The sequence below is a fragment of the Desmodus rotundus genome, chromosome 13 (genome assembly GCF_022682495.2).
Source record: "Desmodus rotundus isolate HL8 chromosome 13, HLdesRot8A.1, whole genome shotgun sequence".
Classification (NCBI taxonomy): domain Eukaryota; kingdom Metazoa; phylum Chordata; class Mammalia; order Chiroptera; family Phyllostomidae; genus Desmodus; species Desmodus rotundus.
Genome location: NC_071399.1, coordinates 22680128 through 22702019, shown reverse-complemented (window position 1 = coordinate 22702019; position 21892 = coordinate 22680128). Strand labels below are relative to the sequence as shown.

The 21892-nt window shown below is 45.4% G+C and overlaps 1 protein-coding gene across 4 annotated transcripts in view; it reads right to left on the bottom strand.

Moving 5' to 3' along the window:
- Window positions 1–21035, bottom strand: part of PLEKHA2 (pleckstrin homology domain containing A2) — a 70243-nt gene extending 49208 nt beyond the window's left edge. Inside the window, exons 1-3 of one of the 4 annotated variants that reach the window (XM_071220202.1) lie at window positions 7350–7927; window positions 6952–7045; window positions 5136–5271 (exon numbers count right to left, since the gene is read on the bottom strand). The gene's annotated coding sequence lies outside the window, so the exon portion shown is untranslated. Of the gene's footprint in view, window positions 1–5135; window positions 5272–6951; window positions 7046–7349; window positions 7928–20899 lie in introns of those variants that run through there. The other 3 variants (XM_053916493.2, XM_045197140.2, XM_053916492.2) reach the window with 3 other exon arrangements.
- Window positions 21036–21892: the final 857 nt, after the last annotated feature.

Here is a 21892-nt window from a genome sequence, read left to right as displayed (position 1 = left end):
AGATCATAGCTTATGATTTTTTACCATTCTTGAGACCTATTTCCTGCTTCATCTTCCTTCCTGGACTTCGTGAAATGAGATGGAAATGATGTGTGCACACAATCAATATCAATCAATCTCTCCCTCTCTCTTACTCACATACCTCAAACCCAACCAAACCAAACCAAACCAGACCCTGGCCTCACCCAAACCAGATACCTAAATAGTGTATGTTAAAAAAAAGTAAAAGAGGAAAGTTCTATACGATCCAGATTTCTTCAGTACTTAAGTTCCTAAGTATGAACTGCAAATAAAAATATACTAGATATTTAATGCATAGTAAAAATGAAACTTAGAAGGAAAAAAAGTGAACTTGCATGAAGTTACCCATTGAGCAACAGCAGAAAATGGGTTAAACGTCAGTTAAACCAAGATTCCTGGCCAATATTTGCCAGTTGACCAGACAAAGCTCATGAAGGGAGAAAAAGTCAATGGCTGTCTCCCTTACAAGGAGATCAGGGGCACTGGGGGGTGTCTCTGTCCAAAATATCTCCTCAGTTGCCCATTTCAGTGCCTCAGGTTCCATCACTGGAGGAGATTCAAGCCAAGAATAAAACTGTCCCCTAGGAACTTAGGCCACTGACATCTTTATCAGGCTCATAACATGCAAGAGATGTCTGGGACCAAGACCCTAAAAAATAGAACACACGCCAAATGAAGAGAAAGGCAGCAGAAGGGTGAAAAAGTACCGAGAAGATTGTTGCTTGAAGCAGATGTTATCTGCTTGAAAAGTGTCCTTAAGATTCTTATGCACCCAGGACAGGAGCAGGAACCTTTCTGGGAAGTAGTTCGGCAATATGTAACAAGAGAGCTAAAAATGTTCCTACCCTTTGACCCAGTAATTCTACTTCCAGGATTCCATCCAAGTAAACGAACAAAGATGCAAATAAAGATGAAAATAAAAAGACGGCAACTGCACTAGAATTTGTGACAACAAAGAGTTGGAAGTGCTCTGAAGGTCCCAATGACCAGGGAATGATTAAATAAATGGTAAGACATTAGCATAAGGAAATGTTACACAGTCATTTAAAAACTATGTTTTCAAGACATTTTTTAATGAAGCAGGGAGAAACAGTATCCCGATAAGATTTTTTAAGATAAAATATGATTTATAATATGATCTCAACCCTCTAAATATTACTTTTCTGTATCTATATTTGGACAGAAAAAAACTGATACACAGACACCAAAATATTAGCAGTTAGTATCTGTGGGTTGCAAGTGAACTTTATTTACTTCTACATGTTTTCTGTATTTCCCAAACTTCTTACAGGGAATGACTGTTACTTGGTTTAGTAGGAAGGAAGGCTATTTAACACCACACAAACCCTCATCCCCAGCACAGAAGTTTTGAAGCTAAGGACAAACTTCTCAATTCCCCAGAGTCTACAAACAAGAAAAACCTTGCCTACATTATAGTTCTCTTGAGATTTCTTTGGTGTGTCAACGCCTTAAATCTAATAAAGCAATATCCCAACCATCACAATTGCCCAAGAGCCAGGTACCTACTCAGAGAGCTTGGGCACTCTCCATTCTAGTTGGGCATGTTACCTCCTTTTTCAACATCCTCTTAGAGGGGCTCATTCTTTCCCCTGCAAGTTTGGTTCCTTACCCTCTGGGCTTCCTCAGAAGAGCCCAGTCCTTGGAGCCAACAATATTCAGGCCCAAGTTGATGCCTCTGTTCCTCTGTTACTACAGCATCTGAGCCACACAAAGCCCAGCCCTATAGGAAAAGGAAGGGGAACCTGACAAGGAACCCCAGCGGAATCTTCCTTCTTGAAACTTGGGAGACAGGGTTGACATTTTTTAAATAAATAGCAAGATAGATGAAGAGATGGATAAACAGATTTTTCTTTTAAAGAAAACAAAAGCTATAGAACTATTAAGCCATGAAAGCTATGGTTTGCTGAATGGGACATTTTGATTTTTAAGATCATTAATGTAGTTTGAAGATAAGGGAAATAGAGTAAAATAAGGGAGACTGAGCTGCCTGAGCGTTCTGACACTGTTGAGGAGTATAAAAATATGAGAAATGGATAACAGAGATAAAGCCCTAAATGGCATCGGCCCCAGTATGAAATAATCTACCCTCCAGTTCAAAAAAATTCTAAATTAATTTGTTTTTCAAATTGGGAGATCTTTCTTTCATGTTGCTCTGTGTTGGCAGAACAGGGGAGTTCAGTGATTCAGGCCAGAAAACAGTCAGGAAGGCGTTTTTTGGCATGTGGTGGGGCATGCGGTAAATATACTCCTGTCTCCTTTCCCTCTGAGGGGGGGAGAAAGACGGTGGGGGCTGGGGACAGTGGCATCCAACACTGGCAGTGAGTGACAGGAATACCAACAGGAAATTGCTAAATTTCTACAGGAGAAAGTTTATCAGGAAATGACATCAGAGGTCTCAGCCAGGACAGTAATACGGCAGAGAGGGAATGGGGTGTGGAGGTTAAGAACTGACACTCAACTCTCGCTAGAACATGCACGGGCCTCGTGACAGAGCGAGCGCTCACCTACGTTAGACTGCAGCACACAGAGGTGTGTCCTGTGGGACCTCAACCATGCCAAGGGCCCCGTGAAAACCACAAGAACAACAACCAAACACAACAAGCTCAGCTATTTCAGAACACGTCCCTGAGAATGGGCCAAAGATGATAACTTAGGAAGTGTGGGAGCATCTATTTTCTACTGTTATAATATCACTGCATTTTGAAAATGTCATTGGAGCGCACTCCAAATAGTCGCAGGCAGGAGAGCGACGTGAGAGAGAAGAGAATGTACTGAGAACATGTTCCCAGCGGAAGTTCAGGGTGAGGAATGCAAACATCTACAGGAATGGGGAAGTTCAGAAAAGGAGCCTTCTTGACACAGACAGCCCAATCCCTAACTGGGACCCGAGAACTTTGAATGGAGGGCAAGCGACACTCAAGGAATTTTTAAGGGGAAAAAACTGGGGAGGAAATGACGGAAGTAACGGAACATTGATACCACTGCGATAAAAATGCTAAAAGCAACAAAATCTTTTAAACACTCATGACCTGTCTTAACAGAGCAGCCTCGTCTCTGTTCAGAGAAAATGTGTTTGTTGGAACCAGTAGGAAACGAAGGCCTGCCTTGGCCCAAGGCTCCTTCATAAACCACCTCCACCAAAGGGCCCGCCAGTGCAGGTGAGCTGCCACGTTAGTTTTCTAAATAGCCTATCAAAACTGAGACCTCCAACTTGCAGAATCATCCAATTTCCCCCACCCCTACTTAGAAGACCCAACAAATTCAGTTTCTCGGTGGGGTTCCCGAGCAATCACCACCCAGGAGTCCCAGAGTTATAATCTTCGTTTAAAACTTGACAGTGGCAGCCACTAAAACGTGGGCGGAGGAGGATGAAAGCAAACATCGCCGTCTCTCCTGTCTACTAGCCTTTTGGAAAGGGCCAGAGGACAGTGTAAGTGCATCTGTCCAAATGCCTGTGCCCACAGCCCTGACTGCAGGGAACACGAAGGGGCTGGGCGCGGCGGGGAGGATGTGCAGGTGACAGCCCCCAGCAGGCGTGCGCCTGATGAAACTCCTGCAAGCAGATGACCATGAAAAAGGGTGTGCTGGTTTTCAGTTGCCCATTGATGTGGTAGAGTGAACTGAAAGAGGCTGGGTTTTAGGCAGACTCTGCCGAACTGCTCGGGGCCTGTTTCCTCGTTTGCAAAACCGAGAGAATCACTGTACCTACTTCAAAGGCTGCTCGTGGGGATTAAGTGAAATAAATAATGTGTGAAAAGTGCTTACCAGGACGTCTGGTGAGGAGTAAGCACTGGTCAAATGTTGTTGTTAGGATGTTTGGGGTCGGGGGGCACCTAACAAGTACGTGTATGATTACCTGACACCGCAAAGCTGCTGAGCGCGGGAGCGGCAGCAGCCATCTCTGCCCTCAAACAGCAACAGGCAAGTATCAGTGAAAAGGCCATAACCGGCCTCCCTCACAAAGAAAGGCATTAAAACAAACAAACAAACAAACACATAAATGCCCCTGACTCTGGCCTCTACTCCAAGACGCATCGTATTTTACATCTCTAAAATTCTCCAAGAGGTTAAAAAGAAAAAATCCAAGCACTCCACAGGCTCCATCCTGGCCAGCCTCCCCTGAAAGCTAACAGAACCCAGCCAAGCCTCTCGGTTCCAAAGAAGGGACTGGGGAGCTTCCTCCTGCTCTACCCAAGGGAGAAGCACAATAGCCAAGAGCCACTTAGCAAGTGGGTGGCCGAATCTGAGTCCTAGCTGATGGGACAGCGAGTACTAGCCTTTGCACTTGAACTGGTCGTGTTTCCCAGGAGTGTAAGGACAAGCAGATCTAGCTTCCTACCCCTGTATCTCAGCTGGCCGACCTCTGTGGGCAGAAAAGCATACCACAGGCCCAAAGCCGAAAGCCTTTTGCCCACTCCAGGCAGTGTCAGGAGCTTCTGCACCAGCAGGGCTGGGCCCTCCATGGCAAGACAGCCCAAACCAACCTGTAGTCCTCTGCAAGTAAGTTCAGTCAACAGGGGTCAGAGCAGACAAGGGGCTTTCAGAAAGAAGATAAACTATAAAGCCCAAAAGACTGACTGGGCCAGAGGAGGGGAGAACAGGGTAACCCAAGATTTGAATAAAGGTCAGTTATAGTCCCACTGCACCAAGCACAGGCTCCTCAGAACCTGAAGGAAGGGACCCCATCCCTCCCGCCTCTCAGCCACCCTATCTCCCCACCCTGTCCAATCCCCAGGCTCAGTGATGGGCTTATATTGGGCAAGGCTAGGATTCTCCTCTTCCCACAGGCTGTCAAACCGTAATATTTGCTCTGCTTCCTTCCCTTCCAAAGCCGAACAGATTAGATTGCCCGAGTCCTACCCAGCTCACTAAGATGGAAAACTGAAAGGCAACCAAACTGCTCACAGTCGGGCGACAGAGCAGACCAATGTCCCAGTGCCCGCATCCTCTTTTCCACGCTCTAGGACTGCAACAGCCAGAATGAATAGTGTCCAGTAGGTTCGGTGAATCAAAAGATATTTACTGCACTGTGGCCCACAGCAAGAGCTAATATGCGGGAGGCATTCTAGCCTTTTAACAGGGGCCTCACTCACCTGTTTACCTGCCCCACGAAGAAGGCAGGAAATCAATGAAGTGCCAGCTGGATGTGCACAATGAAGACTGAGCGCCTGCTGCTTGGGTCTTCCTAGTGTTCCAGCACTTCAGCAACACCATGCAAGCCTGCAGGGACTGTTTGGGAGGATCTGGCTAACAGGGTTGATGCATCTCCCTTCCCACTTTTGCAAAATCCATAAGTAGACACCAACCAAAACCTGCATGTCTTCAGGATTTATTTTAACCTTGGTAAAATACTGTGCTAAATACGGTTCAGCTCAGTCTGATGACAAGGGATTTGCAGGCCCTACTTCCTTATACAGAAGAGAGAAGAAAGCACCAACAAAGGAAAAGAAGGTTTTACAAACTCTCCACCAAAGGGCAGGTGGTTTCCAAGTCAATCCCTAGGTGATTACCCATCTCTGAAGCAAGCGAGGCTCCCGTCATCAGTAGCTAGAGCTCCACGAGAAGCGCCACACTTTGTAAAAAGTGGGGCTTACAAATAGGGCAGAAAATTACTTAAGTGTAAAGGCAACATCCAGAGTAAACCCTTGTGAGCCAGCTTGATGGACTGAATTTCTACAGGCTGGAGGCACCGCCACATTGCTCTTTTCCCTTCCATTGGACAGATGCAAACAATTCATGTGCTTGCAATCATTCATTCATTCATTCAGCAAACATTTACTCACCACTTAGTAGATGTCATACACTGGGCTGGCCACAGAGTCTAGACTACAAGCTAGACTTTCACTATGACAAAACTCACCTGCCCTCAAGGGGCACACGATGGAGGCGGCTAACATCTGAAATGATCATAACGCTTTTTAAAAGCCTCCTCTGGTTTCTCAAAGCACGCTGGGTCTCTATTGGAGCAAAGAGCTTTGTGCTCCAGGAAGCTGTTTAGCTTCCTAGACTGGGAGCTCCCTAAAGACAGAGGCTGCATTTTGTTTATCACTGTCTTTCATGTCCTTATTATCCAATATATGTCAACTGAATACAAATAAGATCGGAAACAAACATTTCTATTCTTTCAAGATCTCTGGCTTTACTGTTTCTGAAGGCTTTGCCACCCAACAAAGAAAAATGATGAAGCTTCAGAAAGGAAGAAAAAGGGGACTGACTTAGGTATGCTAAAAACAACATGAGTACAATTTTGGAACTTCAGCCCAAGTACAAGTGGGCCGAGGTGCCTCCAAGAGCCACAACTGGTATCCTGGTACAAGTTCCCCCCCCTCCCTCTTCTCTGCTGTGTACTCTCCTCCGAAAAGCCCCATTTGGAGTCCTAAAGAAAGAGAGGAGGAGGGACGGGAAGAATTAGAAGGGGAAGACACAGCTTGAACCCACACTCATCAAGAAGGAAGGAAACCTTAAGCTGAAAGCTTGGGGGGCAGGGCTGGCCTGGGGGAGGAGATATGTAAGACTTAAGTGGAGGACATGCCTGGACACTTTTCCTTCCTACAAGGCCTCTTTTTTCCCTTTCCTCTTTTTTTTTTTAATTTGGTGAAATAACAGTCTTCAGAATTGGAGAGCTGGAGCAGAAAAGGGAAGCAAGTAAGGTGAGAAAGAAGTTGGTGAGAGACACAGACAGCTACCCTCGAGGTGCTTTCCCAAACTGGCACCGAATCTGCATTTTAGGACAGTTTTCCTTCAAGTAAGCCCCATAGCCTGGAGTTCTAGAAGCCCAAGGGCCCGGGCTGGACCCAGAGGAAAGGAAGGGATCTCCCTGCGAAAGCATACTAGGCCTGCCCTGTAATAAGGTGATAGGGAAAGAGAGAGATGAGTCTCCACGGCCCAATGCACGCCCCAGGGACTTGCCTGGACGGTCTCTGCTCTCCTGCCCAACCCGCAGCTCGGGCAGTTGTTGCGGGGCCGCTGCCCCAGCGCCAGAACCCGCAAAGAAGTTTCGCCGCTGCAAACGTGAGAAAATGCAGCTCAGCAGAACACCCGCCCCAACCCTCGCCGCGGCCCCACCCCCACGGCCCGACCCCTGACGGTGGCGACCTTGGCCACCCCGGACGCTCCAGAGGGTTGGAGGAGGGGCTGCCCGCCAGGCTTTCCCGGGGCTAGAGGAGGCGGCCAGGGGCTGCTGCGACCGCCCCCTTGGCCCTCGGCCACCACGGCCGGCGCGCCCCCAGCCCCCCCAGCCCGCGCCTGCCCCCCGCGCACCCCTCCGTGCCCCTCCGCTCCTGGGCTCGCGAGGGCACCCAACTTACCCCGCCGCGCAGGGGCCGGGGCTCGGGCAGGGTGCGTGTGTCACATCGGGGTAAGACGCGCCCCTTCGGCCCGCGGGGCCGGCGCTCTCGGGGGATTTCTTTATCAGCTGCCAAACTCTGCGTGCCTCTCGCTCCTCTGGCTCCTCTCCCCCCCACCCCGCCCCCTCCTTTTCTCTTGTCTCTCGGCTCTTTTTTCCGGGTTAATTACGTTTCGCCTTAAAGCAAAACCCAGCCCCGGATGTGAGTACAATGCTCCGCCGAGCCCGCTGGGGGAGGAGAGGGGTGCCGGGGCGCCGCGGGGTGGGAGGGGGCACGGCCGGGCGCGGCGGGCTGCGCGGAGGAGGCGGGGCGGGCGCCTGGAAGGCGGTTCCGACCCCTCGCCAACGCCTGCGGCCGCGCAGGTGGGACCCGGGCCGCGGAGGGAGGTCCTGCCCCGGACGCCCCGCCCCGGCAGCAGGTGTCCGGAGCGGGAAAGGGGCCGGGGGAGGAGGGCATCCTCGAAGGAGGAAGGCGAGTCGGAACGCGGGCTTCCCCTGATCCCCACTCCTTCTTCCCAAAGCCCCACCCAGCGACTTCAGTCGGGCCTCTCTGGCATCCTGAGCCCTTGCCTTTCTGGGACTGCAGGGTTAGGGTTAGGGTTAGGGTCGAAAGGAGAAGCGCAGATTCTCCCTTGACGTTGCCCCGTGGGGGGCCAGACGTCCTAACGGGGGGGTATCGGCACATTTTCAGAGCGTGGCGCAAAGACGCCCTTCCTGCTCGGAGCGGGAGGGTGCTCTGGGAAAATGGGAAACAGAAGAGCGTGCATGAAGTAAATATTGCCAAGGGGAACCTAAGAGAACTGCTGAGAGCCGGCGCAGCCTCCGCCTTATCTCGTTCCACATCCGCTGCAGCCTGTGCGTGTCCATCCCGTGCACGATGAGGAAACCGAGACTGGAGACGTGAAGTAATGTGCCCTGGGTCCCACAGCTAATCCATGGCAGGTCGGTCAGGTTCTGGCGCGGGCCTCCCACGCGAGGCGGTAGACGCGTAAACCTGCGATCAACATCCGACACAAATGTAGTGGATTCACCCAGGAAAGCGAGGTCGGGAGACGCGGTTTCTCGGGATTCGGATGCACATGCAGTGAATAAGGTCTGAGCGCGACCAGACGTGGGGAGAGAGAGGAGGGCAGAAGAAGGTGCTGGAGGCTCTAGGACGAGGACTGGATGTGCGGCAGCGCCGGGAAGGCTGGTGTGCGTTCCGCTCACGCAGGGCGAAGGCAGACGGTTCAAAAGTCTCCGGGACCTGAGGCAGCAACGCCTGGGGACAGGGAGCCCGCGCCAGCAGCACACACCCCGAAAGCACCAGTGATGAAACCACACACGTTTCCTCTTCCATTTTGATTGCCAAAGCAAAAATGAGCCCCGGCTCTCTCAGGTGTGAAAAAAGGCTGTTTGCTGTAGAACAGTTTGCTTTGAAGGAGGAAGGAAAGGGGAACACAAGAAAAAAAGAAAAAAAGCATTTCCTTTGAAATAAATACATCAACGTCAATTTTTTTCCTGCTCATGAAGATTTTTGCCACTCATAAATATCAGGCAGCGGAGCATGCTGCAGAGCATGTTCTCTAGAACCAGGTGGCCTGGGTTTGAATCCCAGCTCCGCCGCTTTGATCCCTGGGCAAGAGACTTAATCTTTGGGTGCCTCAGTTTCTCCTGATCTGGGTTCTTAAGGAGGGTAAATGAGTTAACACTTGTAGTGTTTAGATTACTGTTGAAAATGAAGTGGATGCTATGTAAATGGTTTTTGAATTTCAAAATTAGATTATGGTTTTCAGGGTGAAAAGGAACAAAATTCCACCCAGCTCCACACGAATTGGAATGGAACTGGTGGTTTCCAGTGCGAGCAATGGGGTGAAATCTTAGATTTCATGGTATGGTTCACATTAAAACCCATAAAATTCTACTGCCCGTTGAGCCGGCTTGAGTCACTCAATCACAGAGCCACAAATATTTCCTGAGCACTACTGTCTTGGATGCCTAGGAGGCCAAGAGGAGCCGAAGGCCGTGGGTCTCGTCGAGAGGGTATGAGTGTTACTAGGAGGTTGCAGCAGCCTTGTATTCCTCCTGGAAGTGCCCGGGAATAAATGGCACAGAGAATGATTACTGTCAGTCTTGAGAGGAGAACGATGTCTCTGCATGGCATGAAGTTGGGTTCTCAAGAAGGAGATGGGCTTTGAAATGAGCTGAAGAAGATGGGTACAGTTTGACACTGCTGGTGGGGAGTGAGAACACGTTAGCCTGGGAGGAGGGTCCTCAGCACACTTTGAGTAATGCTCATATTTCACGGGAGCCCCCTTTTCTTTTGCCTCGGACCCTGGCCAGGACCTGGCCCCCACTAGACTACAATGGCTGCCCTAAATCCATTCTCTTCCCCTGGATTTCCTGGTGCTTCTTCAGAGGACCACCCCTCCCCACCCCTTCCTGTAGTGGGCACCACAGTGCGGCTGTGAGTTGCTTCTGTACCCTGCTATAGAGCTTTTCCATCTCATACCTGACACACTTTGAAAATATTTCCATTGCCTGATTTTATGCATTTTTTTTCAGTACAATAAACAGCCCTGATGTCTGAAAATGTGACTCTGCCTGTGGGGAAAGGAATGTCCTAAAAAGGGCCTTTCACATAAGTTATGTAGGTCCCCTCATTGTATCAGTGTGAGATGAGGTTCAAAAGTTTGCTCAAGGTTTTGCAGCTAGTTAGTGGCAAAGCTGGTTCTAGAAGCCAGCATTAGCTACCCTCAGAATCTTCCAGTATTGGTGTAGAAACTTTTCCATGAAGACGAGACTTCTGGTCCAGAACTTAAGAATCTAACCAGAAAGCCTTTTACCCTACTCTAGCCATTTATGCACTTTTATTACCTCTCCACGTTAATGGCTGGGTAAGTGCTTGATCTAATAACCTTCAGTGGTGAGCCAGGGTACCCTTCAGGGAACTCCATTGTTCTCTGTCCTCAGAGATACCCATTATGTAAGGTACCAGGCTGCCAGTTAGTTCTGTTGGAGAAAGTGTGGAACTGAAGAGACCAAGGTCATTGGTTGATTCTGGTTCAGGCTCATTAACTTTACACAAAGATAAAAGCTCTAAGGCCTCTATTGCTAGTTGCACCTCTAATGCTAGTTGGTTATTTTATAAACAGTTCCTACCAGTTTCAATAGCAAAGCAGCATCCATTTCCAGAAAAATTACTCAAACTACTATTGTTCTATTCATTCCTATTTATTCAACAACCAGTCATCTGAACTTGTTACCATGTTTTCTCCCATATATCTTGCATTTATTTATTTGCCAAATACTTACTAAATGCTAATTGTTTTACACATATTATTCATCTAAGTCTTACAACACTGGGAGCAAGTTATTCTTTTTGCCCCATTTTATAGATGAGGCGACTGAGACACAGAGGCCAAGCCTAGATCCAAACCTGTGCAGCCTGGTGCCAGAGTCTGCCCTCTTAGCCACCGAGTTTGTGAAGGATACAGAAAGATATAAGCCAAAACTATTTCCCCTCCACGTTTTTGATCATTATTTTCATGTATAGTATCCATTCCACTTCACCTAGCAACTTCACGTCCAAAGCTGTGTCCTACAGAAAATCATCTGGAGATAGATGTAGTACATACGGAGCATATGTGTATATGTGGAGTGTGTATATGTATATGGGCTATATGCAGGATACTCACAGAAGCGTTGTTTATAATGGTAAATTGGGAATCACTCTCATCATTAACAAGGGATTTAACAGGTAAATATTGGTACATTCATACAATATTATAGTATGTTTTAAAAAAATGATTGCGGGGAAAGGGGAGTGGGTGGTGGTGGAAAAAGGTGGTATAGGAAAAAATACAATAAAAATATAAAATCAAATGATATTTTAAAAATAGTGATTTAATTACAAACAGTAAATATATATTATAATATTTTAAGTGGAAAAAGGGTACAAAGCTGTCTGTGTAGTATAAACCCATTTCTGTAAATAAAAATTATACATGCTGATTCCATGAAAGAAGTCCAGAAGGCTACATTCCAACCTGTTAATCACGGTTTTCTTAGGGCAAAGAAAGAGGGGCTGTAATGGTGGATCTCACTTTTTAAGAGATGTATTTCTGTAATGTTTAATTTGGGGCAATAAGTATGCACACATTCGGTTATGAGAAAAGTGATTTAAATAGTGATTTAAATTTTTAATAAAAAATGTACAAGCTCTATGAGAAAGCACCCTGCAGTCCTCAAGGAGCCCATCCTTTATTAGGGAGGGACTACAACACGCACAGCAACAACTGTCACAAGAGCCAGAAACTGAACCGCCCAGCGAGGGGAGAAGAGGTGAAGTTCTGTGGGAAATCAAAACCAGCTGGGGTGGAGAGTGCAGGACCAAATGTAGGAAGGACGCTTGAGAAGAGCGATGAAGGAAAGGTAGGAAGTAGAAGGTTGGGGGAGGGGCAGTGCGGTGAGAATGGGTGGACTGCAGATAGAGAGTTTGTCAAAGACAAAGCAGAGTGGTGGGGATGCCTGGGATCCATTCAGGGAGGTGTGACTGGTCCGATTCAGCTGGAGCCCGGAAGGACAGGTGAAGGATTTTCATAGGGAACAAAACAGGGGAGAGAGGTAGGTGGAGGGTCTTTACTGCTAAGCTAGTGAGTTGTGCTTGTTACTTTCAGCATCAAGAGCCACTGAAGCTTTTGAGCAAGGAAGTGACACAATCAGAAATGAATAAGCAATTTACTGATTGCATAGTACCTGGACTCTAGCACCAAGCTGCCAGGGTTTGACACCTGACTGTCACTAATTAGCTGTCTAGCTGCGGACCTGTGACTTGACTTCTTTCTCTGGTTTCTCTAAGATGGGGAAGGTGGTGATAACAGACAACCTATCTCATACTGTTGTTGCTGAAAGTGAGCAAGTGAATGGTCTTGGGCATCGTAAATACTGAGAATTCTGTTAAATTTTTAAAAGTCAGTATACTTTTAGATGAATATCTTTGCATTTCATTTTGAAACTTGTATTACAGAGAGCTAACATTATGTGATAAATTATTACACATTCGTTCTTCTTTCATGGGCTTGTGCATTATTAATCTCATTTTACAAAGGGGACAATCTAGGTTTGGGGGAGAGATACAGCCTCAGAACGACATAGCCGTTCGGAGCTGCCTCCCTGAGTTCTGAATCCTGTTTCAGTGATCTCTGTTCAGCACTCAGGGCTGTCGCTGAGCGCATACTCTCAGAGCCTTAAGAATGGGGAAAATGGGCCGTGGAAGAAACTGTGCCGATTTCTGTTTATGGGCTACGGGAAACAGCAGTACAGGACAGTAATAAAGTAAATCAGAAAAGATAAAAATTTGGTGGAACACCTTGGTGTATATATAAAACACACACACACACACACACACACACACACACACGCTGAAATATGCCCCTCGTTTCCAAAGTCATATGGTAAAGACCTAACTCGAAATGACACAGCATTTGAAGAAAGGGCTGTTAGAAGGTAATTAAGGTTAAATGAGGTTGTAAGAGTGTGCACTGGTAGCCTTATAAGGAGAAGAAAACATCTCTCCCTCTCTCCACAGACACCGAGGAAAGGCCATGTGAACACACAGTGAAGAGGCGGCCATCTGCAAGCCAAGAAGGGACCTCTCCCCAAACTCAACCATGCTGGCAACCAGATCTGGGACTTCCAGCCTCCAGAACTGTGAAAAAATAAATTTCTGTTAAGCCACGCGTTCTGTAGTATTTTTATACACATACACACACGCATATATACATACATTACATGCACATGCCAAAATTATTTCCTAGTACCAAAGTTTAGAAGACATTGCTCAGTCTGACACTAATATAAACCTCAAAACTGAGTGTGCATCCTGTCCCTGGCTATAGCAGTCTGCCTGCCGAACGCACGGCTCGTATGGGGTCCCGCTGAGGGCACTGTTTTTCGGTCAGTTTGAGTAAGTGCAGTGCCCCGCGAAGGACTCCTGCATCCCAGCCAGGCCCTGTGACTGTGTGGGAAGACCTGGGCCTGTGGAAGCAGACAGAGAGAAGGCTTTGAATCCATGACGGCGTTTTAGCAGTGTATTTAACTTTACTTTTTGCTTAGACTAGTTACATGACTCATTTCCTCAGCACTGAGCCTCGTGCGGGCTCCTATTAGTAAATACTGATGGATGAATACAGTCCAAGTTGATAGCAAAAACAAACACCATCCAGTTTTCCACGGCATTCCTACGGTGGGTTGAATTTTACATCAGTGTTTCTCAGTACAAGCTGATTATTACAAAACAAAGAAAAGCAAACAGGATATTTGGGCAGACAGAGGTGCGTCTTTCCCTTATTTGGTTAATAGGAAAACCGTGCACACCATGCAGAGGTCAAAAGGTACAAATAGTAAGAACGACCAAATTCTTCTTCCACTCAGGTCCACCGGACTCTGTTTTCTTCCCCAGAGGTGATCCATTGGTGTGTGTTTAATAATAAAAAAATATATATTCAATTTGCAAGGAGAGAACTTAAAATGTAATTATCTGAGTGCTAGCTTTATTTCTGAATTTTCCAAGGATTCGCCAATAAGCACGTATTATTTTATGATCAGAGGGAAAAATGTTAGTTCTACAAATAAGTAGTTTTTAATTTAAAAGTACCTCCGAGAACTCGTGGCTGCTGTGTGATTTAAAAAAAAGAACTACCGTAGAACTAACTATATCCTCAATTTAAAAATAATTGTCAGTCTGTGAACACATTTTTCAAAAAAGTTTAGCCAATCTTGAACCCTTCACATTCAAACTCCTGCCACTGGAAAAAGATACAAAACCTGATTAGCAGCTTGAACCGTAAGACCTGGTGAAACTCAGTACGAGTCACTGGAGACAGGAAATTTGCTCAGGAATCTTCTTTCAGATTCCATCAAATTGTATGATGACTCCACATGTCTATCAAACTATATTGAAATTAAGTGTAGCACAAGGCTGGAAGATTAAGCCCACTCCAGATTACCTCCTTCATTTAGTAATTACACAATAATAAGCTAACTTTCTCCCTACACCTAATACTTAATAATACTGTGAATGTTCTAATTGGATAAGTAGCCAAATGTACCCTCCAGTGTCTGAGGTCAGAAGATGTCAGAGTCCTGGCCTGCTGAAAGACATACACAGCAACATGACCTTGATCTAGAGGTTGCCCCTCTGGCAACTTCAATCTCTGGGAGAGAACTCTGAATTCAGAAGGTGAGAGGGGAAGGGCCTCCAAGTAGCCAAAGTCCCTGCCTTAAGAAGAGCCTTTCTTAGGCTTGCTTATGGGTTCTGATTGAATATCTAATTTCCAAAGGTCCAATTATGTGGTTTCCTAGCTCTCAGCAGATTAGAAACAGCAGCAGAATGGAGAAGCTATTGGAGATGGAGGGAGGGAGAGGATAGAGGAGGGAATGACTTTCTTCAGTTTATTCCCATGTCTCTAAATGGGTTAGCTGACAACTGCAAAGGAGGGGAAAGAAAAGTGGATGGCATTCCCAGAGGTTGTATGTGCTCAGGAAGACCTTCATCATTCCTGGCAATGACGGTGGGGTAGGAAAACGTGGTTGAAGTGACTGGGACCTTTATTTTAGGTGGAAGTTTTCATGTGGCTTTGCTGGTAGGAGCAGTGACCTTCCCGGAGGGGGTCACCCCTGAGGCGGTAAGAGGAGACTTTGGATTCACTCACACTCTTATGTTTTTAAAATATGATGTGTGCATGATGTATCTTTTGCTTTAATTTTTTTAAATTCTTTTTAAACAACTCTACAAATAAAGTCTGTGAAAAGAAAATTGTGTAAGTTCACAATATTAAAGACCTGAAATCATTAAACTCCTGGAGGAAAACATAGTGGGTAAGCTCCTTGACCTTGGCTTGGCAATGATATTTTTTGGATTTGACACTGAGAGCAAAGGCAACAAAAGCAAAAATAAACAAGTAGGACTGCATCAAACTAAAAAGCTTTTGCATAGAAAAGGAAAAAATCAGCACAGTGAAAAGGTAACCTATGGAATGGGAGTAAATACTTGCAAATCTTATATTTGATAAGGGGTTAATATCCAAAATGTACATGGAATTCACATAACTCAATAATGAAAAAACATTCTGATTAAAAAATGGGCAGAGAAATTGAATAGACATATTTCCAAAGAAGACATATGAATGGCCAACAGGAATATGAAACAAGGTTCAACATCATAATCATCAGGGAAATACAGATCCAAACCACAGTGAGATATCACTTCACACCTGTTAGGAAGGCTATCATCAAAAAGACGAGATAAGCGTTGGCACAGATGTTGAGAAAAGGGGATGTAAATTGATGCAACTGCTATGAACACCAGCATGGAGGTTCCTCAGAAAATTAAAAATAGAACTTTGCCATATGACCCAGCAATTCCACCTCTGCGCATAGTCAGAAGGAAACAAAGCTCTGTCTCAAAGAGAATATCTGCACTCCCCATGCTCACTGCGGAATTATTCACAATAGCCAAGACATGGGAACAACCTAAATGGCCATTGACGGATGGACAAATAAGAAAATGCGATATCTATGTAACACAATAGATAATATTAAGTATATAACATTAGTCAGCCATGAAAAAGAATATAGTCCTACCATTTGTGACAACATGCATAGAACTTGAGAGCATTATGCTGAGTGAAGTAAGTCAGACAGGGAAAGACAAATACTGTATGATCTCACTTATATGTGGATTCTTAAAAAACTGAACCCATAGAAACAGAGGACAGATTGGTGGTTGCCCGAGACAGGAGGTGGGGGCGGGTGAATGAGTGAAAGGATGAATGAAGGGAGTCAAAAGGTACAAATATAATATAAATAAATTCCGGGGATATAATGTATAGTATAGTGACCGTAGTAACAATACTGCATTAGTTGCTAAGAGAGTACTTACTAAAAGTTCCCACTACAGAAAAAATACTTATAACTATGTGAGGTGATGGATGTTAACTTATTGTTGTGATCATTTTGCAATACATACATATATCAAAACACTGTGTTGTACCCCTTAAACTAACACAGTGTTACGTCAATTATATCACAATAAAAATGGAAAAATTCAAAAGATACCCCCCAAAATATTGCACCACAATGAGACAGCACTACATACCTATCAGAATGGCTACAATAAAAAATGGTAACACTGTCATACACAGGGGAGGATGAAAAGAAACGGATCGTGAGTCCTTGCTGGTGGGAGTGTAAGAGGGTACAGCCTCTCTGGAAAACAGCTTGGCGGTGCCTTCAAAACGCTAAACGTGCCACTGTCATGAGACCCAACAATTACGCTTCTGAGCATTTATCCCAGAGAAATAAAGACTTAAGTTCACACAAAAACCTGTGCATGACTGTTTGTAGCAGTTTTAAGGACAATAGCCAACACTGGCTACAACCCAGATGTCCTTCAGTTGGTGAACAGTTAAATACACTGTGGTAGATCCATACCACGGAATGCTATTCAGCAATGAAAAGGGACACACTATTCTTACACACAACAGCCAGAATGAATCTTCAGAGAGTTATGCTAAGTTTAAAAAAGACAGCTCCAAAAGGTTACATACTGTATGCAGGTGTAACCTGCATACAGATTGGTTCCATTTATCTAACATTTTTGAAAGATTTTATTTATTTACTTTTAAAGAGAGGGGGAAGGAGGGAGAAAAAGAGTGAGAAACACCAATGTATGAGAGACACATTGATCAGCTGCCTCTCACACACTCCCAACTGGGGACCTGGCCCACAACCCAGACATGTGCCCTGAGTGGGAGGGAATTGAACCAGCGACATTTTGGTTCACAGGCTGGCACTCAACCCAATGAGCCACACAGGCCAGGGCTATACAACATTCTTGAAATGACAAAATTATAGAAGTTGAGAACAGGTGCGTGATAGCCGCGGGTTAAGAAGGGCGTGGGGTAAGAGGAACGTGCACGCAGCTATACAATGGCAACACAGGGATCCTCCTGCTGACGGATAGGTTCTGTCTCTTGGCTGCAAAAGTCTCAGTCCCCTGGTTATGATATTATACTAGGCTTTTAAGAAGCCACCCTCGGGGGAAACTGGGTAAAGGGTACATAGGATCTCTCTGAATTATGTCTTACAACTACACGTGAATCTACAATTATCTCAAAATAAAAGGTTTACTTAAAGAAACATTTTAAAGCTGAAAAGTACTGACAGAGCTTTGTGCTTAAATAGGTAGTATGTAGTTTTAAAAAGCCCTTGTGGTGAGACATACCCTCTTGGCCCTGGATTAACTGAAGCGTCACCACGCACAAACTCCGCACGCCGGTTGAGCAGTTTCACACACTGCGGCTGTACTTGAATTGTGGGAACTACCCTTTAGCTTTTAGTTCTGATATGAAGAGCAGCGCTTTCTTTCTCTCCAACCTCACCTACTCCCATCCCTGTTACATAGCTCCCCCCATGGCTATTCCCTTCGCCATTTGGGCGTGTGGTTGCTTCTACCCATTTTTCTGCCTTCCTCGAAAAGAAAGTTTTTAATGCTTGGAGAAACTGCACCAGGATCTCAGCTGGTATGCAAGAAAGTCAATTTCCTAGGACAGGGTGTACACCGGGGTTGGTTGTCGCCATACAACCCTGCTGTGGCTCCCCTGGATTCAGAAGGCGACAAGCAAGCGTTGCAGTAGAAGTCCGTTAGAATGCAACTCGTAATTACATGTTACTGGGCACACCATGAGTCAGATCACAGCCACTGAAATGTAACTGCATATTCTTGAAATAGTTCAGCTGTGAGCTCTAGGGGCTGACTTATTTCTGGTTTCTCTGGTTTAAGCCCTGGTCTCATAACCCTGTAGCCACCGCCCAGCCTAGAGCAGATGAGCAGCATGGTAAGGGACAAAGGACTCCGGAAAAGCAAACCTCTGAAACCATAGGTAGGATGATGCCTGCAATTAAACTGTTCAAAGGTGCAAAAGGTCTAGTTATGAGCAGGAATGTCAGTAAGAGGATGATATAAAACAGTGGTCTTCAAATTTTTCTTCACTACCTCCCCTACAAAGTGCTGGAAACAAGGTAACCCTTTGCACATTTCTAAGTTGGCACGTGGAACTTTTAATCATAAGTGTGAGTGGTTACAAAGGGTATATTCTGCAGATTGTTCACGAGGAGTTTTGAAATAAAACTGTTATATCACTCTTTCTCAATGTATCCAATAGAGTCTAACTACCATAGTCATGTGACACCATCATCCCTTTTTCAAACTAAACAAGCGATTGACAGTCAGAATGTTAAATCATCCATCCCCTTTCCCCTGATCTCTGTATTTACATTCCACGTCTCCTCAAGAATTGTATCCAAAGGTCATGTGTTTTTATGACATCATTTATTATTTCATCATCTTTTATTGATTACCCTATCATATATTCTGAAACAAAATACGTAAGTAAATTGATTTTACAATTTAAAAAATATACTGTGACTATAAGCCTCCCGGTGTTAAAACAGTCTTTGAATCATCAATACGATTATTAGTAACAAAATAAATATATATGTTATTGATCATTAAACATAAAACAGTAAAATATTAGACACTATTCTCTTAATGAGATGAATGAGGATGGATTTTAAATATAATATATTTATATATATTTACCCATATATGTATTTACCCATCTACCCATAGATATGGTCCACTGTCTATCAATTAATATTCCTTTTTGCAAGAAGGAGCATGTTACCTATCAATATCATCCCTATTTCTCATGAGAAACCTGTTCACATCAAAAAGTAAGTAGATGGGCTGTAGTTTTGTTATGACAGTGTCCAGGGCTGAGGAGAAGGAGGGAAAACTGGGACATATTTCTGGGCTTATGGCTTCAGAGAGGGGCCTGGAATGACTTAACTGCCTATTATCCAGCCCCAGTGTGAAGACTTCTAGCCAGTCCACCTTTGCTAGGAACCTTGAAATTTGTTTTTCAGCCGGGCTGAATTTGGCAATGTCATTCGATTCTTCGAACTCCTTCCAGTCATAGGTCAGAGGTCACTTAGAGATCTTCCTTCAAAACTTATTCCATGGGAGGCCATGCGCATGAGGGGCAGGGAGCACATGGGAATCCTCCGTACTTTCTGCTCAGCTCTGCTGTGAACCTGAAACTGATCTAAAAAATTAAGTCTATTTTTAAAAAAATTATTGTACTGATCCATCTAGTACACCTCAGGTAACCATCTAGTGGTCAACTCAGGTAACTTTTTCTCCAAGTTTTATGAAACACCTTAAATTTGAAACTACCTAAATTATGAAAATGGTATGTATCTTTCAAAAAGCCTTTTGCTTTCTCAACACAAACACAAATATTTCTGATTGCCCCTTGTGTTGGCCCAGGATGCTTTTACAGCCAAGGGCAATACCTTTCTTTCTTTTTTTAGACGTGAGAAAGGACTAGTGTGACAGAACAGGTGAGAGCAGACAAGACCTGCCGTGGGCCCGGCTCTCCCTCCAGCTCCATACCCTGTGGGGATCTATCACTCAAACATCACTGGAGTTCGGTGATTCAAAAACTGCCTCAATGCACAGAATTGTGATGTCAGATTTTCTTATTCATTTGCTGCTTATCTGAAATTCAACTTTGATGGGGTACCCAGTACCAAATCATTCTTTTGAAGAGATGAGAAAGAACGAGATGAAAAAAAACAAGACCTGGAAAGACTAAAGTACTGGAACAGGGAGCAGAGCCTTTTATTTCTCCCTCTACCTAATTCTCAAATGTAAGTACTGCTTCCTCACCTCTCATCCCACGTCACCCATCCTCACCTCTTCCCCGACATTTCCCCATTCCTCTTCCCCCAAAAGCAAAAGTATAAGCAGGAACAACAACCAAAATATGGATAGACAACATGGATGAAAGAAGGGCATCTTGGGAGGAACCAGGGCAAGGCAGCAGGGTTGAGAGGAGCAGAGAGGGTGTGCGGCGACGGTGTGGGCAAACCAGCTCGGTCCTAAGCAGAGGCTCACAGAAGGAGAGGGGCCGCCACCACTTCTGTCAGGTCAGAAGCCAAATTTATATACAGTTTGTGAATATTCACTTTTACAGTCCAGCCCGTGGATACACAATAAAAACATTATGCAAGTCCAGCTACATTCCTCATACCATTTGGTGCTCCCCCGAGTTGTTCCTTAGGAAAGATACTGACGAGGCCTTTCGTTTTTCCTTCCCCCCTCAGTTCCTGCCCTCTCTCACTCCCCTCTCATCTCCCAAGCACCAAAAATAATTTGAATTTCAAGCCTTTTTTTGGCCTTCCTGTGGGTGTGGGAGGGCCTCCTTTGGGAATTGTTCTGGATCTAAGTCGGCTCCATCTGTAATTTGGCAAAATCTCTGCCTGTACCCCGCCCCCATCTCCTTTTCTTAATACATGGGGAGTTCGGGTTCCCACTCCCCTAAAAACCTTCTCTATCTAATCTCTGGATAACAAAAGTGAAAGGGGCCCCCGGGGAGACCCTGTGGGCCAGCAGCCTCCACTTACCCCGCCCTGGCTGTGGAAGAACAGAGCTCTCTGCTTCAAAGGACAAGGTGACTTGAGAAGGAGGAAGCAAGATCTGTGCTCTTCGGTTCAGGAGACCCAAGGCGAGTTCCTGTTTTAGAGACAGAGCTTTAAAAACTGCTTCAGAGAGGGGTGTGTGTGTGGGTGTTTCCTCCCTCTCCCCAATTCACCCACAGGATCCCCTTGATCTCTCTCGGGGGGGACAACTGATCTACCTTAATAAAAAAAAATCTCTCTAGATTTAGCCCCCCTGCTTCCCACCCCTGTTCCTCTGCCTTTCTGGCCATTTCTTAGCTCCTGACTCAATACTCTGGTAAATGTTCGTTATTGACAAGAAAAAGGAAAAGCAAATAAAAACAAGAAAGAGAAAGGACCACACATCTAAGAGTTTCCTGTGGCTTGAGGCCGTTTCAGTTCAAGGTTTTCACGGCTTGTTTTCCCCTCATCCTTCCTTCCCACGCTGAAGGCAGCGCTCCAGCCCACCGCGGATTACCTAAGGAGCGGGCGGGAGGGGGTCAATGGGGGGCGCCCGAGGATGAAGAGCCGGTTTCAGGCAGGATCTTCTGTGCCAGCCAGAACCTCTGCCTTCAGTGCTGCAGACTGTGGACTCCTGAGCCAGAAAGACTGTGTCCGGGTGCCTGTCTGAAGAGGCACCAAAGAGGGATCTGGCCTCTTGGTCTTAACGGTACTTGTGTATTCCTCTATTTGGGCAGTTTCCTTATATTAAAATGGGCATAATAATACCTAACACAATGTTATTGTAAGGAATAAGTAAAATCCAAGTGCGTCGTATAGTGCCTGGCATATAATAGACATTAAGTTAATGTTTGTTGAGCCTGAAGTATGCTTATCACATTATGTTGTAATTGTTCACCGGTTTGTCTGCCCTGCTGGACTCTGAACATCTTACTCATTTTTATTTCCTCTTTGCCTACCATACCTCAGTGCCTGGAATGTGGTGAGCTCTCAATACAT